The sequence below is a fragment of the Sphaerodactylus townsendi genome, linkage group LG05 (assembly GCF_021028975.2).
Source record: "Sphaerodactylus townsendi isolate TG3544 linkage group LG05, MPM_Stown_v2.3, whole genome shotgun sequence".
NCBI lineage: Eukaryota > Metazoa > Chordata > Lepidosauria > Squamata > Sphaerodactylidae > Sphaerodactylus > Sphaerodactylus townsendi.
Window position 1 is genome coordinate 98,895,972 of NC_059429.1, and position 14,711 is coordinate 98,910,682.

The window sequence follows — 14,711 nt, forward strand, 5'->3', positions numbered from 1 at the left end:
TGTAATGTAGCATAGTTGAGTACAAGATACTCCTGGTAGGGAATAGTGTCTTTCCTAGTTTAGTGGGATGAAAAAATATTTGAGTGCACTTCATAGGAGTACCTGAGCTGGGCACACTGCCTATAGTGCAAATCAAAACAAAGCAAGAAGAAGAATTCCATTGTATTTGTAGAAGGGCAACTTTTAATTCAATTTCCCTACACGATTTTGTCCATACAAAGAAGTAAAACATATTTGCACATCATCTTGCTTTGGACTTTTTAAAAAAATCTCTTCAGGTACCCATAAAATATGGGTATTGCCAGAGATGGGAGCACTTGGGGATGAGCTGAAGGGCAAGTGACCATTTCACTCCTGTGATTTGTAGCCCATACTTTCAGATGAGCAAGGAAATGACTCTAGGACTGGCCCAAGATGTAGTAGTTTGGTTTATTCAGAGGAATAGTTGAAGTAACCTTTAAAACAGCTACAAGCAGGTCAATGAACAGATGAATACTCAATTGAAAAAAAATTCCTGTTCACCACTGGCAAACAGTACATGAGCCAAATTGGCAGGTTATCCCCTGGATTGCATATGTCACAGATCACTGGTAAACCACTCATCCTATATGACGAGGTGAGGGCAGGGATGGGCAGAGTGCAAAGGATGCTGCGATAAATAGCAGTAGGTAGCAGTAATGAGTCCCCCCCTCCTAGTGCAATTAGGGGGATGGCACATGGGGGAGCACCAACCAAAATGAAGGGCATGTGGGGCAGCTAATCAGCATGAACAGTCCTCCCCAAGTGATTGTGTCTGATTGTGCAAAATCCCAGCTGTACCTGGGATACCCTTCTGGCCTTCCTAGCTATGTGAAGGGTTTAAACCAGACACCTTGGGCATGTGGTGGTGGTGCTTATTGGCAGGATTGGTGAGAAGGCATAATAAAGGTCCCTTGCCCTGGAATCTGAACTGCATCTCCAACTGAAAGGACACTGCTCCCTCCTCGGGAACAAAAAGAGGGGCACTTCAGGTTGAGTTGCTGCAAAAAGATCCACAGCAGGAGATTCCCCAAGAAAACCAATGTGGTATAATCATTAAAAGCGATGGACTCTAATCTGCAGATCTGGGTTCGATTCCCCACTCTTCCACATGGAGCCTGCAGTGTGACCTTATGCCAATCACAGTTCTCTCAGCCTATGTGGAGGCAAGCAATGGCAAACCACCTCTGAAAACACTTTGGGTCACTATAAACCAAATGTGACTTGACGGCACTTTTCACCATTACCAGACGATCCCCATAGGTAGAAAATCAGAACTATGTGCATACATGTAGGGTGGGTAAGGTGGAGAGGGAAAGGCTAACTGTGTTGTGGCTGCTCCATAGAGAGGCAAGCAGGACGTCACTGTGAGGAGGAAAAGAAAGAGGCCACCAGTTTAAACCTTGAAGCTGCTGCTGCTGCCCCCCACACTACCCTTGCACATGTGTGGCCGGCTGGGTTTCTATGCCAGCTGAGACTAGGCTATTTGAAAGGTCTCCCCATTGCCCTACAATCACAGGTAGCAGCTTCACTCAAGCAGGGCAGCAATCAGCTCTACAATGGAGTGGGTAGGGAGGGGAAGAGAGACTGTGCTACATCTGTGCTGCCTTAAAGTTTGATACAGTAGCTGGGACAGCTGGTTACACAGTGGTTTGGGCTCCCCAATGCAGGCCCTGGTGTAGCTGTCCTGGACACCCCTGCTGTCATGAAGGCAAACATTTTAATTCCCATATTGCTGATAGGAAAGGGAAGTATTGGAGAGTGACAGAGAGTGACTTGTCTAAGGCTATTCAGTCATTCCTTGCTCCTCTGGTTCTTACAATACATTCTCACCAATGCACCTCCTCTTCTGCTGTATGCAGCCTCTATTGCCATCTTGTGCACCCTCTCCCTCACCAGCAGATATAACACCATCCTGCATCTTTGCCTCTGCATCTATCAGTAACCCCTGCCTTTCAAGTCCCAACAGACCAGTGTTCATCGAACTATGACCTCACCAGCAGTTCTGGGCAGAATGAAACAACCTCATGAAAGTGCTTTGATTGACATTGCCTTCCTAAGCAGAATTATATCCTTCTAAGTCCGCTGGAGTCAATTGATTTAGAATGGTGCTTAGGATGGCCCTGCAATATGAGCAGCTAGGTTCCTCCTCCCAGGGCTAGTTTCAGACATGTATACTATCTCCAGTGGTGCATTAACTCAATAATAGTTCCATTAATGTTGATGAGGATCAGCAGTGACTCATACTTCTGGGTGCTTAATTGCTTTAGAATACATATCCTGCTGTTGGAACATGTCCTCAAAGTAGTTCACAGCATATAAAATTTTAATACAATTAAATATTACAAATTCAATAAAATAATGAACTATTATAAGAGGATCATTGGATCTGACCAAAGTGCAATGTCCTGTTTCCCAGAATAGAAACCAGATTTCACAAGGATGTTCACAAATGGACCTTACATAAGGCTTTACACATATGAACATAAGCAGCTGCTTTATACGCTGGCCCGTTTCCTATCCCGAATTTATTGCTTATCCTGCATGGCAGTGTCTCTCCAGTTTCAAGCAGAGAAATATCTTTTCAAGCATCTGTTACCAGAGATCCTTAACTGCAAATGGCAGTGACTGAACCCAAGACCTTCAAAGAAAGTGCCAAGTGTGGTCAAATGTTTGGTTTGGGCAGTAACCCTCCTCTTAAGTTGTCCCCTGGGAACCAGTATTCAGTGGCATATTGCATCAGAGCATGGAGATTCCATTCCGCCATCATAAAGTGACACTGTTGCTAGACACAGCCTTCATGATCAATTTAGTTTTGAATCATTAGATGCAGACACTTTCACGGAACCATGGACCAATTAGTTGCATCCTGTCCACTTTATTGCCTATTGACAATATTCACTTTATATTCCCTTGCAGGATTAATGACATAGATATAATACAATTTGAACTTTTCTTGTACAAACCACAACAAAATTGATGGGTAATAATCACAGGATAGAAGTTTTCTTTATTCTGATTTTATCCTCCTGTGGGATTATGGCTGGCAGCAATCCTTTGAAATTATATGTGAAATATAAACTAGTGTTAAATAGATGGATAGTCCAGGCTAGCCTGATCTCACAAATCTCAGATGCTAAACAGGTTTGGTTAGTAATTGGATGGGAGACCACCAAGTAATAGCAAGGTCTCTATGCAGAGAAAGGTAATGGCAAACCACTTCTGTAAGTCTCTTGCCCTGAAAATGGGGTTGTCTTGAGACAGCTGTGACTTGATATTTATTTATTTATTGGATTTGATAGACCACACACCACCACCACCACCACCACCACCCCCCCCCCCCGAAGGGCTCTGGGCAGTGTACAATACATTCATTAAAACTTATAAAATATAAAACAAGTTACGGTAGCATAAAACCAGAAATACTAAATTGATACACTAAAAAAATACATTTTACACTTGCACAAGTAGAAATGCATACACACAAATCCACTGCTGATCAGCCCTGAACATTACTTACCACAGCAAGGTTTCTGGATTCTGCTCCTAGGCTGTCTTAACCCCTTAAGCAATCAATGCTGGATAAGTCTCCCAACTAGTAGGGGAGGCCCCTTGCAATGACGTTCAACCTTAGGACCTACCACTTGAACAGAAGCTAATAATTAATAAGGAACATAATCCACCCTTGTAGAAGAAAGTATACGTAGGGCAGCAGAGTAAGGAAGCCCGAATCACATCATTAGCATTGTTGGGAGGGGTAATTAAATAGTCCCCTGTTGATGCAGCTAAGAAGGCCCAGGAAAATGATATGGATGTACCTGGACAAAAGGTGAACTTGGAAATGAATTATTGCTGAGAAGCTTGCTTGGCTTTTCATGGCTTGTATCCTAAGTAGCAAATGTTCTTGCTGCGTGCTCTGCATTGCTCCCAGGGGAAACTTGTTAATATTCAATGTGGAGGTATTTCCTTCAAAACAGTATCAGTCAGACTGAAGAAAGGCATTCAGGATGATCAGCCATTGAGCATCCATGCCCAAATTCCCCTTACTGATCCTTCCAGCTATGGCATGGCATTGGAGTAACTCAGGCACTTATTCAAACATGACTTCTTTGGGAAAACAGCAACTTAGAAATCTTCTCTCACACATCTTTTCATTCTAGGTGTCAAAATTTGAGTTTAAAGACAGAAGCACATCATAGAGTGGTGTGGTGGTGTATATGTTTTATCTGCCTCACAGTGACTGGGGGTATATGTTAAACATATATCCCACGACACAATCAACTCCACATTGTGCCATGCAGAGAAACACATCTTAAAGTGGCATGCCTCTGAAGATGCCAGCCAAAGATGTAAGGAAAACGTTAAGAGCAAAAACTACCAGATCATGGCCACACAGCCTGGAAAATCCAATAGCCAGTTGGTTCCTTCCAGCTGTGAAAGCCTTCAACATGACAGAGATTTGTTCGCCTTATGACTGCCAAGCTCCTGGGGTGAGGAGAAAATTCCCCCACCATGAGCTCTTGTTTTTTGGAGTGATGGGGAAATGTTTTTTTAAAGGCAACATCTCAAATCAAGGAATAAGAGGGGAAGTCCTCCTATGGATTAAAAACTGGTTGAGAAACAGGAAGCAAAGAGTGGGTGTAAATGGGAAATTCTCACAATGGAGAGATGTCGGGAGTGGTGTCCCCCAAGGATCCGTTTTAAGACCAGTGCTCTTTAACCTATTCATAAATGACCTGGAAGTAGGGGTGGGTAGCGTGGTGGCCAAGTTTGCAGATGATACCAAATTGTGTAGTGTGGTGAGAACTGCAAAGGTTGCGAAGAGCTCCAAGTGGACCTTGATAAATTAGGTGAGTGGGCTCAGAAATGGCAGATGCAGTTCAATGTAGCAAAATGTAAAGTGATGCACAAAAGGGCAAAAAATCCAAACTTCACATACACGCTACAGGGATCAGTGCTATCAGTCACAGACCAGGAAAGGGATTTGGGCGTCTTAGTTGATAGTTAAGAACATAAGAACATAAGAACAAGCCAGCTGGATCAGACCAGAGTCCATCTAGTCCAGCTCTCTGCTACTCGCAGTGGCCCACCAGGTGCCTTTGGGAGCTCACATGTAGGATGTGAACGCAATGGCCTTCTGCGGCTGTTGCTCCCGATCACCTGGACTGTTAAGGCATTTGCAATCTCAGATCAAAGAGGATCAAGATTGGTAGCTATAAATCGACTTCTCCTCCATAAATCTGTCCAAGCCCCTTTTAAAGCTATCCAGGTTAGTGGCCATCACCACCTCCTGTGGCAGCATATTCCAAACACCAATCACACGTTGCGTGAAGAAGTGTTTCCTTTTATTAGTTCTAATTCTTCCCCCCAGCATTTTCAATGAATGCCCCCTGGTTCTAGTATTGTGAGAAAGAGAGAAAAATGTCTCTCTGTCAACATTTTCTACCCCATGCATAATTTTGTAGACTTCAATCATATCCCCCCTCAGCCGCCTCCTCTCCAAACTAAAGAGTCCCAAACGCTGCAGCCTCTCCTCATAGGGAAGGTGCTCCAGTCCCTCAATCATCCTTGTTGCCCTTCTCTGCACTTTTTCTCTCTCCTCAATATCCTTTTTGAGATGTGGCGACCAGAACTGGACACAGTACTCCAAGTGCGGTCGCACCACTGCTTTATATAAGGGCATGACAATCTTTGCAGTTTTTTAATCAATTCCTTTTCTAATGATCCCCAGCATAGAGTTTGCCTTTTTTTACAGCTGCCATGCATTGAGTTGACATTCCCATGGAACTATCAACTAAGACGCCTAAATCCCTTTCCTGGTCTGTGACTGATAGCACTGACCCCTGTAGCGTGTATGTGAAGTTTGGATTTTTTGCCCCTATGTGCATCACTTTGCATTTTGCTACATTGAACTGCATTTGCCATTTCTGAGCCCACTCACCTAATTTATCAAGGTCCGCTTGGAGCTCTTCGCAATCCTTTGTGGTTCTCACCACACTACACAATTTGGTATCATCTGCAAACTTGGCCACCACACTGCCCACCCCTACTTCCAGGTCATTTATGAATAGGTTAAAGAGCACTGGTCCCAAAACGGATCCTTGGGGGACACCACTCCCGACATCTCTCCATTGTGAGAACTTCCTATTTACACCCACTCTTTGCTTCCTGTTTCTCAACCAGTTTTTAATCCATAGGAGGACTTCCCCTCTTATTCCTTCATTGCTGAGTTTTCTCAACAGTCTCTGGTGAGGAATCGAGTTCCATGGGAATGTCAACTCAATGCATGGCAGCTGTGAAAAAGCAAACTCTATGCTGGGGATAATTAGGAAAGGAATTGAGAATAAAACTGCAAAGATTGTCATGCCCTTATATAAAGCAGTGGTGCGACCGCACTTGGAGTACTGTGTTCAGTTCTGGTCGCCACATCTCAAAAAGGATATTGAGGAGATAGAAAAAGTGCAGAGAAGGGCAACAAGGATGATTGAGGGACTGGAGCACCTTCCCTATGAGGAGAGGCTGCAGCGTTTGGGACTCTTTATTTTGGAGAGGAGACGGCTGAGGGGGGATATGATTGAAGTCTATAAAATTATGCATGGGGTAGAAAATGTTGACAGAGAGAAATTTTTCTCTCTTTCTCACAATACTAGAACCAGGGAGCATACATTGAAAATGCTGGGGGGAAGAATTAGGACTAATAAAAGGAAACACTTCTTCACGCAACGGGTGATTGGTGTTTGGAATATGTTGCCACAGGAGGTGGTGATGGCCACTAACCTGGATAGCTTTAAAAGGGGCTTGGACAGATTTATGGAGAAGTTGATTTATGGCTACCAATCTTGATCCTCTTTGATCTGAGATTGCAAATGCCTTAACAGTCCAGGTGCTCAGGAGCAACAGCCACAGAAGGCCATTGCTTTCACATCCTACATGTGAGCTCCCAAAGGCACCTGGTGGGCCACTGCGAGTAGCAGAGAGCTGGACTAGATGGACTCTGGTCTGATCCAGCTGGCTTGTTCTTATGTTCTTGAATGTGATGACATTACTTCTGATGTCATAGTGACAGTGGGTACCTCTAGAAATTGCTGGAAACTCACAGCAGTGGGAAACAAGGCTCTGCCTCCATTCTCCTCTCTTTTAGTTACAGAAACCAATGGTTGAAGGTTGGCAATACTGTTGTGGTTGCCCAGCAATGGCCACAGAAGACATTAAACCTACAAGCATTGCCTCTGTTATTTGGGAGGGGGAATTAACTCCAAAGCATTTTTAATATTTTTATTGGTTGATTTTGTTGGTTGAGATGTAAACTGTAAATTAATAAAATGCAACTAGAAATATAGGATTAATGTTCACAGTTATTTATTTATTTTTAAACCAGGACGGAGCAACACTGGTGTAATTCCATGTCCATTTTTTGCAGATTTTATTTCCAAGTAAATATGAAAGGAATCAGAACAAAAAGCTCCCAAATCGGCCACCAATTTAGATTCCAACAACAGCCAGCGAGAAGGTTGTCGCAAACAAACGTACCATCTAAAGTGCCAATCACAAAGGCTCCACACGAGGGCGCTCTTGGAGTCCAATGGAAAGAGAGAGGGACCCTTATAGGCCATTGCCGGAAGTGTAGCTACTACACAATCATGTGACTTTGGAATCCCAAAACGGAAGGAGCTTCTGAGCGGGGGGGGGGACGTTTCCGGTTCTGTTACCGCCGCCGCTTGTTGGAGACGCCGCCGGTGGTGCCCACTCCTGTCTTTGCGGGATGTAGCAACGAGGGCAGCCCGGTATGTTTTAGAACGAAATACCTTGGGGCCAGTCTTGTTCCTGCGGCGACCTTCTTGACTGGTCCGCTCCGCATCCGGGGTGGGGGGGAGGGTTGCCGTTTGGGGGTTGATTCACCGGCGGCCACACGGCAGGGGGCCGTCAGTAAGTGAGGTGGTCTGGGACGGAGCCCCCGTGTTGCTCCACTCTTCGTGGTCAGGGGCAAGTGGGCGTCGTGCTTTCCCCCGCGGGTGGGCGATATTGTCCCTGTGCAGCTCACTTGGTCTTTAATCCTGCGGATAAGGAGCTTATGGTGGCACAATTAGTTGCCACCTAAAGTGTTGCGTGTTGTGCTTCTGTTCTGCTTGATGTTCGCCGGGCTTCGAACCCGGGCTCTGTGATCCTGCACGCTTCTTTTTTAGCACCTACCAGTGGGATCCGAGATGAAGTATGCGCAGGTAACAGCAAATTGGGCTTCCTTCCCACTCTTCCATTAGCAAAACTACTGTGGATGCTGGCGTCTTCAAATCCACACAGCCCATTTTAAATTGCATTTTAATCATATGATTTGTCAACATACCTGCCTGCCCTTTTAATTTAGCTTGTTTAAAGCGATTGGTGGCTGATACTATAGTGGTTATGTGACCTCATTGTTAAACAGGTGTCTGAATTTACTGTGCCTGACTGGCTCAGTGGGAAGAAAATTTAGGGAGAAGTGTGTTTTTCCTGTTTCTACATCTAAGGGAAATGTGAGGTCAATTACTGGCAGTTTCAACATTTGGTTAATGGATGGGGAAGTTAATTTCAGCAAGGGAAGTATTTTTATGCATGAACAGTTTTTTGTAGTTGCAAACACATGAGCTATATTTTTGAATCCTCTGTTGCACTGCATGTTTCAATCTGCATAGCAAAATATGAGTGGAAATTTGAGAGTTCAAATGATTTTGCCTCACGTAATGAAGAAGCTGTCAAATAAAGGTAATTTGCAAGGAAGTTAGAAAGAATATATAGCACATAAATGATTCAGTTTTTCAATGCAAAGAGGCCACGTACAGAGGTACCATTAAACTAGAACATCTTTTCTATTAAACAACTATTAGTTTAAGATGTGTACTTAGATGTTACAGGAGGATAATTGATGGTGGTTTTCATGTTGCTTCTGAGGAACATGTATTTAAGGCATATGAAATAAAATGTTGGAAGGAATGAAATTAGAATGCTGTTACCTAAATTATGGAAAGTACTAGAAAGAAATTTCCATCCTTGCGGGTGTTTACTGTTATGCCTTTTATTTCTTATATGATGATGATTGCACTGTGTAGTTAAGGAGAGTGTGATTTCTGCTCCATTTTTCATAAAAATCATACAGTTGGAAGAGACCACAAGAGCCATTGAGTCCAACCCCCTGCCATGCAAGAATATGCAATCAAAGCATCCTCCAGCCTCTGTGTAAAAACCTCCAAGGAAGGAGACTCCACCACATTCCAAGGCAGTGTATTCCACTGTCAAACAGCCTTACTGTCAGGAAGTTCTTCTTAATGTTTAGGTGGAATTTATTTTCTCTTTGTTTGAATCCATTACTCCTTGACTTAGTCTCTCAAGCAGCAGAAAACAAGCTTTCCCCCTTTTCAACATGACATCCCTTCAAATATTTAAACATAGCTATCATGTCATCCCTTAACCTTCCCTTCAGTTTTCTTTAAAGCTATTCTGGGGGGAAAGAACCATCTATTAACTTGAGAATATACTCTGGTAACCTCTGTAAAATGACAGGCTGGATTTCAAATGTCCTCAAAGTTGCTTGAATCTGTAATTTGACCTCAGATTGGTTTCAAGAGGCAATTAGAGCCCAGAAATGTAAGGCTTTAATGTTTTTCCTTCAGTTGGATAACTAAGCTGTTCATGAAAAGGGGTGGGGGTGTACAGGAACTGCTTGTGCTATAATTCAAGAAAGGGGGTGCTCTCTCACTGAAGATAGTTCTTTTGCATTAGCCCACATGGTGGCTTTTGAGTGGTCTTCTAAGTTCTCTTGCCTAGTAACTAGCATAGGAATTTCTTGTAGTTTGGAGATCTTTGTTCAAATCTTTTGCTCACCATTAGAGAAGCTAAAAAACACCAGTTTTGTGATAGAACTTTGTTTGTGGTCAACAAAATAAGGGACCTGAATTTACCTCTCCCCAAATAGGCCTTCTAATTCTTCATTATAGCATCTGTATTTATTCCGTGTATAGTTTAAAATATTGCATTGTAGCAGGTAGAAAGCTTTAACTGGTAATATTGAATTTGCAGGAAGTCCCTGCGTGCAGGGGGGAGCTTCATGAAATTAAGACACCTCTAAAAGTTTGAGTATAGTACTATCTTAAATTTAGTCAGTATTAAAAACCATCAATTTTTACACTGTATTTTATTTTACTTAAATAAAAGTAGATTGGCCTCAAAGACTGCAACTACTGCTATAGAAGTTCTAGTAGTTTTCAGTTGGATTCCGGTGACCTCTGTTGTCGTTTGGATGCATCTCCGGGATTCCTTATGAGAAAATATGTACTAGAAGACTATCGTGAATGATAACTTGACTACAATCTTGTCTGCAATTGATAGCCACAGACATTTTCCATTCATGCAGGGCAACAGTGGAATCCATCAGGTCTAGTCTATACTATGTGTGAATTGCTTGCCTTAAAATGCATCACAGAATCTTATTGTTTGGCTGATTATTGATGGTGTAGAGATGGGTCCTTGAAAGCAAATTGTTTGAAAACCACTGCTGAGAACTGCTGCCTTGCAAGCATATGGGTGCCAGGTAGAGCCATAAAACTCCTGGACTTTTTTTTAAAGCAGGGGTCTGTGTCTGTGTATATTCTGTTTCGTTTTCAGAAAAAATGAGATTATGCAATATTGAAAAATCTATGCTTATTTAACTAGTTTTTAACTAGTTTAGCATAAAATGTAAGTATAATTTTAACACACAAAACTGTACTGTTTAATATATTTAGGACCTTTAAAAGAATGCCTGCTTTTTGTCAGCAACATTGCAAACTGTTGTACCCTTACTTTAACATATGTCCTTGCCATTGGATCTGTAAGAAAACATCGGTATTGCAGTAAGCAAAAGAAAGTGTAGGCTTTGATAGAATGAAACAAAAGACTAGTAGCACCTTAAACAGTATCAGCATTTGAGGCAGAAATAGTCTCATATGCTCATAGTAGGGCTGGCTATAGATGAGTGCTGAGTTCATGTTAAATGTTTTTAATGTTATAATATTTAAGAGGATATCATATGAGTATATCAATTATTGGCAAAATTAGACACATTTAAACAATGAATATATCCTAGAAAATATTGGATATGTCTATTGTATAAACTGGAGTTATCATTCTTTAATACAGTAGAGTGTTTTTCTACATGTTTATTCATTTATATTTCAAATTTGGATCCCGCCCTGTCCCCGCAGGGCTCAGGGCAAGTCACAACAATTAATAAATACAATCCATAAAAATGTTTAAAATAGAGCTATACAAAAATTAAAACAATAATACAGTAACGCCTAATAACAATATACACAACAGGAGTATTACAAAAATAGATGGCAACGTAATCCCTTCCAACTCACTCTGTTTCCCCTCCTCCCTGGGTCCATCAGTGCTCAAGGCCTTCGTACTGTACACTGAGTAAAGCTTTTTTTATCAGGCAGCCCCAAACAAGGCTTCAGGTGTCGAGAAGCCCCCACTGGGCTTAACAGACTTACGCCACCCAAAAGGGTGCCATACGTCTGAGATCCCAGTCGCTGGTGTAAGATTCCAAATGACCAACTAATGGCCATGCCCCTGGCCCACCCCTGCAGCAGATGAAGCAGGAGTGCTGAGATGCTGCCACGCTGTCCCGGTGTCAGGGAGGGCCGTGGTGGCCGTGCATGCCAGCTATTTTGCCCTTTCACAGGGATAAGTGCCCCGGGGAGGGCAAATTTGCTGGAACAGCCATGCACCACTCCCACAGGTGGATTCGTGTCACCCCACCCCCCCACCCCCGGATGGGGCTCTTAAGCATTTCACTCATTCTAAAAGAGGCTGCTTTTCCAGTGCTCCCTGTTTTTCCATTGGAAATACTGAAAAAGCCAGCCATGGGTGAGAGAGACAACACCCCACTCTTCATTTTTCAGGATGTTTTGGTCCTTCACATTAAGGGTGAGGAACAGTGCTTTGAATTAACCTTTGGAACAGGACTTCACCCAAGTGCTCGCAGACCACACATTAGTGGTTGGGCCTATTTTTGGTAGCTGTAAAACAAGTTTTTCTTAGCTCTCACCTCTCCATGTGTTGGGGACCTTAAATTTGACAGGTTGACTCGAAGTGTCTGGATTTTAGACCCACTAGTTCTGGGGGAAAAAATAGAATCAGCAGTGTGAGCAAGCCGTTGAGCTCTTGGAAACAACCTCCCCCTTTTCTTTGTCTTTCTTCCATTTTCTTTGTTTTATCTTTTCCTCTTTGTTTCTTATTTTTTTGATAATAAGGATTAACCTTTGGAATGTACAAGCAGCAATGTAACATTATTTTAAGAAGCGTAATATGTTTCTAGCTTACCCTAAAATAGTTCAGTGATATGTACTGTTGAAGGCTTTCACAGCCAGATTCAACTGGTTTTGGAGGATTTTCCGGGCTGTGTGGCCATGGTACCGCCACACAGCCCGGAAAACCCTCCAGAACCAGTTCAGTGATAGTCTGTAACTCATAGAGAGCCACATCTACAATTCCCATCAGCCAAAAGAACTGTATGACTTGTATGCCACTTCACTAAAGATACAGAATATTGAAGACATAACTATTATTATTTAATACATCATATTTAATTATTAGAATATCTCTGAGCATTGTTGAGTTTCTCTCCCTATACTGTTAAACCAGCCCTTGTGTATCTGGAGTGAAGGGGAAGGCTTGTGAGTCAGTTATGACACAAAACAGTATGCAAAAGTTCACTTTCTACGGGACATTAGGCAGTATGTAGCCAAATCCTTTTTACATTGAAATTCCAACCTAGGAATCAGATACTCCCAAAATGTCCTCAGAAGTTGGCTGGATACGACTTAGCTGGCTCAGTTGTAATGGAAAAGTATTGTTTTTCCATTGCTGCCACCCCCAACTGGTAGACTGTCCAATATGCTCCATAGCAAAGCATCATATTCAGACCATATTCTCTGATGATGATGTCCTAGTCATCTTCCAGCCTATTTCAGTTCCCAACTCCATACTGAATTGGGGATGTGTGTTCCTTCATGAGGGTGAAAGGGTAGTAGCAAGCTACCTTGTGTGCTGCCCCTGGAGTCCAGTATTCCAGCCTCCTGTGAAGTCATCAGAGTTACCGTTTGGGCTGTCAGAATCCCCCACAACATCTTGTAAACCAAGCAGGTCTATCTACCTCCATAATTGGACTGTCCAGATTGATCCACCACCACTGCAGGTGCTGAGTGCCACAACTAAGAAGGCATGGCTAAGTAGCATGCAGAAGGTCCCAGGCTCAATCCGCAGCATATCTAGTTAAAGGAAATAGATAGTGATTGCTGCCAGTCAGTCTGCAATACTGATGATCTTGGATAATGACCTGGTAAGGCAGCTTCATATGTTGAGATGACAATGATCTGACTGGATGGATGTCCATCCCTCTCTTCAGGTCACTATAGTCCCGGTTAGCCCAAAAAAGTGAAATCCAGTATGGCGTTTTTCACATATTGGGCCCATGATCCTTGGGGACAGGCCCATAATAGCCATGGCTGCCTTAAAACCCTGAGTTTGGCTTGCCAAAGGATCCTCCTCCATATGGATGTTGTAGGTGTTCAGGACAGTGAGCTCAGGGAGGGGGGCAGCTCTAACACCAGGCTGGAAATCAACTCTGCTGTTGTTGGTAAACTAGGGTGACAGTATAGCAGCAGGATGCCTAATCGATCCCTGGAACCCAGCACAAGTCAAGTCTGACAAAAGTTCTCAGCAGGAGTCTGCAGTTGGAGTCATGGAGGACTATGTCTTCACACAGTGGTAGCTAGCCTTTTTGGTATGGTGACCCACAAGTCCAGTTTTACTTCACATGTTAACCTATCCAGAACTGACCTAAGGTATTTCTGGCACTGTAGGTGTATTATGATCTTCTCATCTATCTATTCCAACATTCCATCTTCTGTAGTGCCCAACCAGATGTTTTTGAGAAACCAGCGAACATCACAGAAAGGGCACAGCTGCCTCCTCTGTGAACCCCAAGCAAGAGGCATTCTTAAGTACACAACCTTTACATATGACAGTTACATCGCATATGGAGACATTTGACCACCCTGTCATTCTCCATCTAATTCCCTCTAAGAAACTATCTAGTAACCATTAGGGCACATTTTATTTGATTCTTAATCAACGTGCATGTGCAGTGAAGAAAAAATACTGACAAATGTACAATACAGAAGAGACTGTTTCCAGGGTCAGACCCTGTAGGTCAGAGCTTTGCTTCAAAGTGAGTGCTGAAATTGTTTCTTTTAGGAACCACTTCATGCATAATGATTTTTGTACAGAAGTATTGTTCCACATTGGAAAGTATGTATATATACACATTTCATTTATAGTCTAATACAGGGGTCTGGAGCCTGCGGCTCTCCAGATGTTCATGGACTACAATTCCCATCAGCCCCTGCCACCATGGCTAAATGGCTGATGGGAATTGTAGTCCATGAACATCTGGAGAGCCGCGGGTTGCAGACCCCTGGTCTAATATAATAGTTGGCTTATTGAGATAGCAGCATTGGTTGCATTTGTCACAAATTGTAGGGTATATTCTTTTATTTAGAAAGTAGAAATACCAATTATGGTAAATCGCATACAGTGCAAGGGGCTTAGCAGTGTACAAGCTGAGAAAGAAGAAGAGGAGGAGGAGTTTGGATTTATGTCTCCCCTTTCTCTCC

General features: G+C 42.9%; 1 protein-coding gene across 3 annotated transcripts in view; it reads left to right on the forward strand.

Annotated features, from left to right (window-relative positions):
* The first annotated feature begins 7,685 nt into the window (after positions 1 to 7,685).
* The window catches only part of ADIPOR1 (adiponectin receptor 1), a 30,340-nt gene continuing 23,314 nt past the window's right edge, over positions 7,686 to 14,711 (forward strand). For 2 of the 3 annotated variants that reach the window (XM_048498433.1, XM_048498435.1), the window contains exon 1: positions 7,686 to 7,802. The gene's annotated coding sequence lies outside the window, so the exon portion shown is untranslated. The remainder of the gene's footprint in view (positions 7,803 to 14,711) is intronic. The other variant, XM_048498434.1, reaches the window with a different exon arrangement.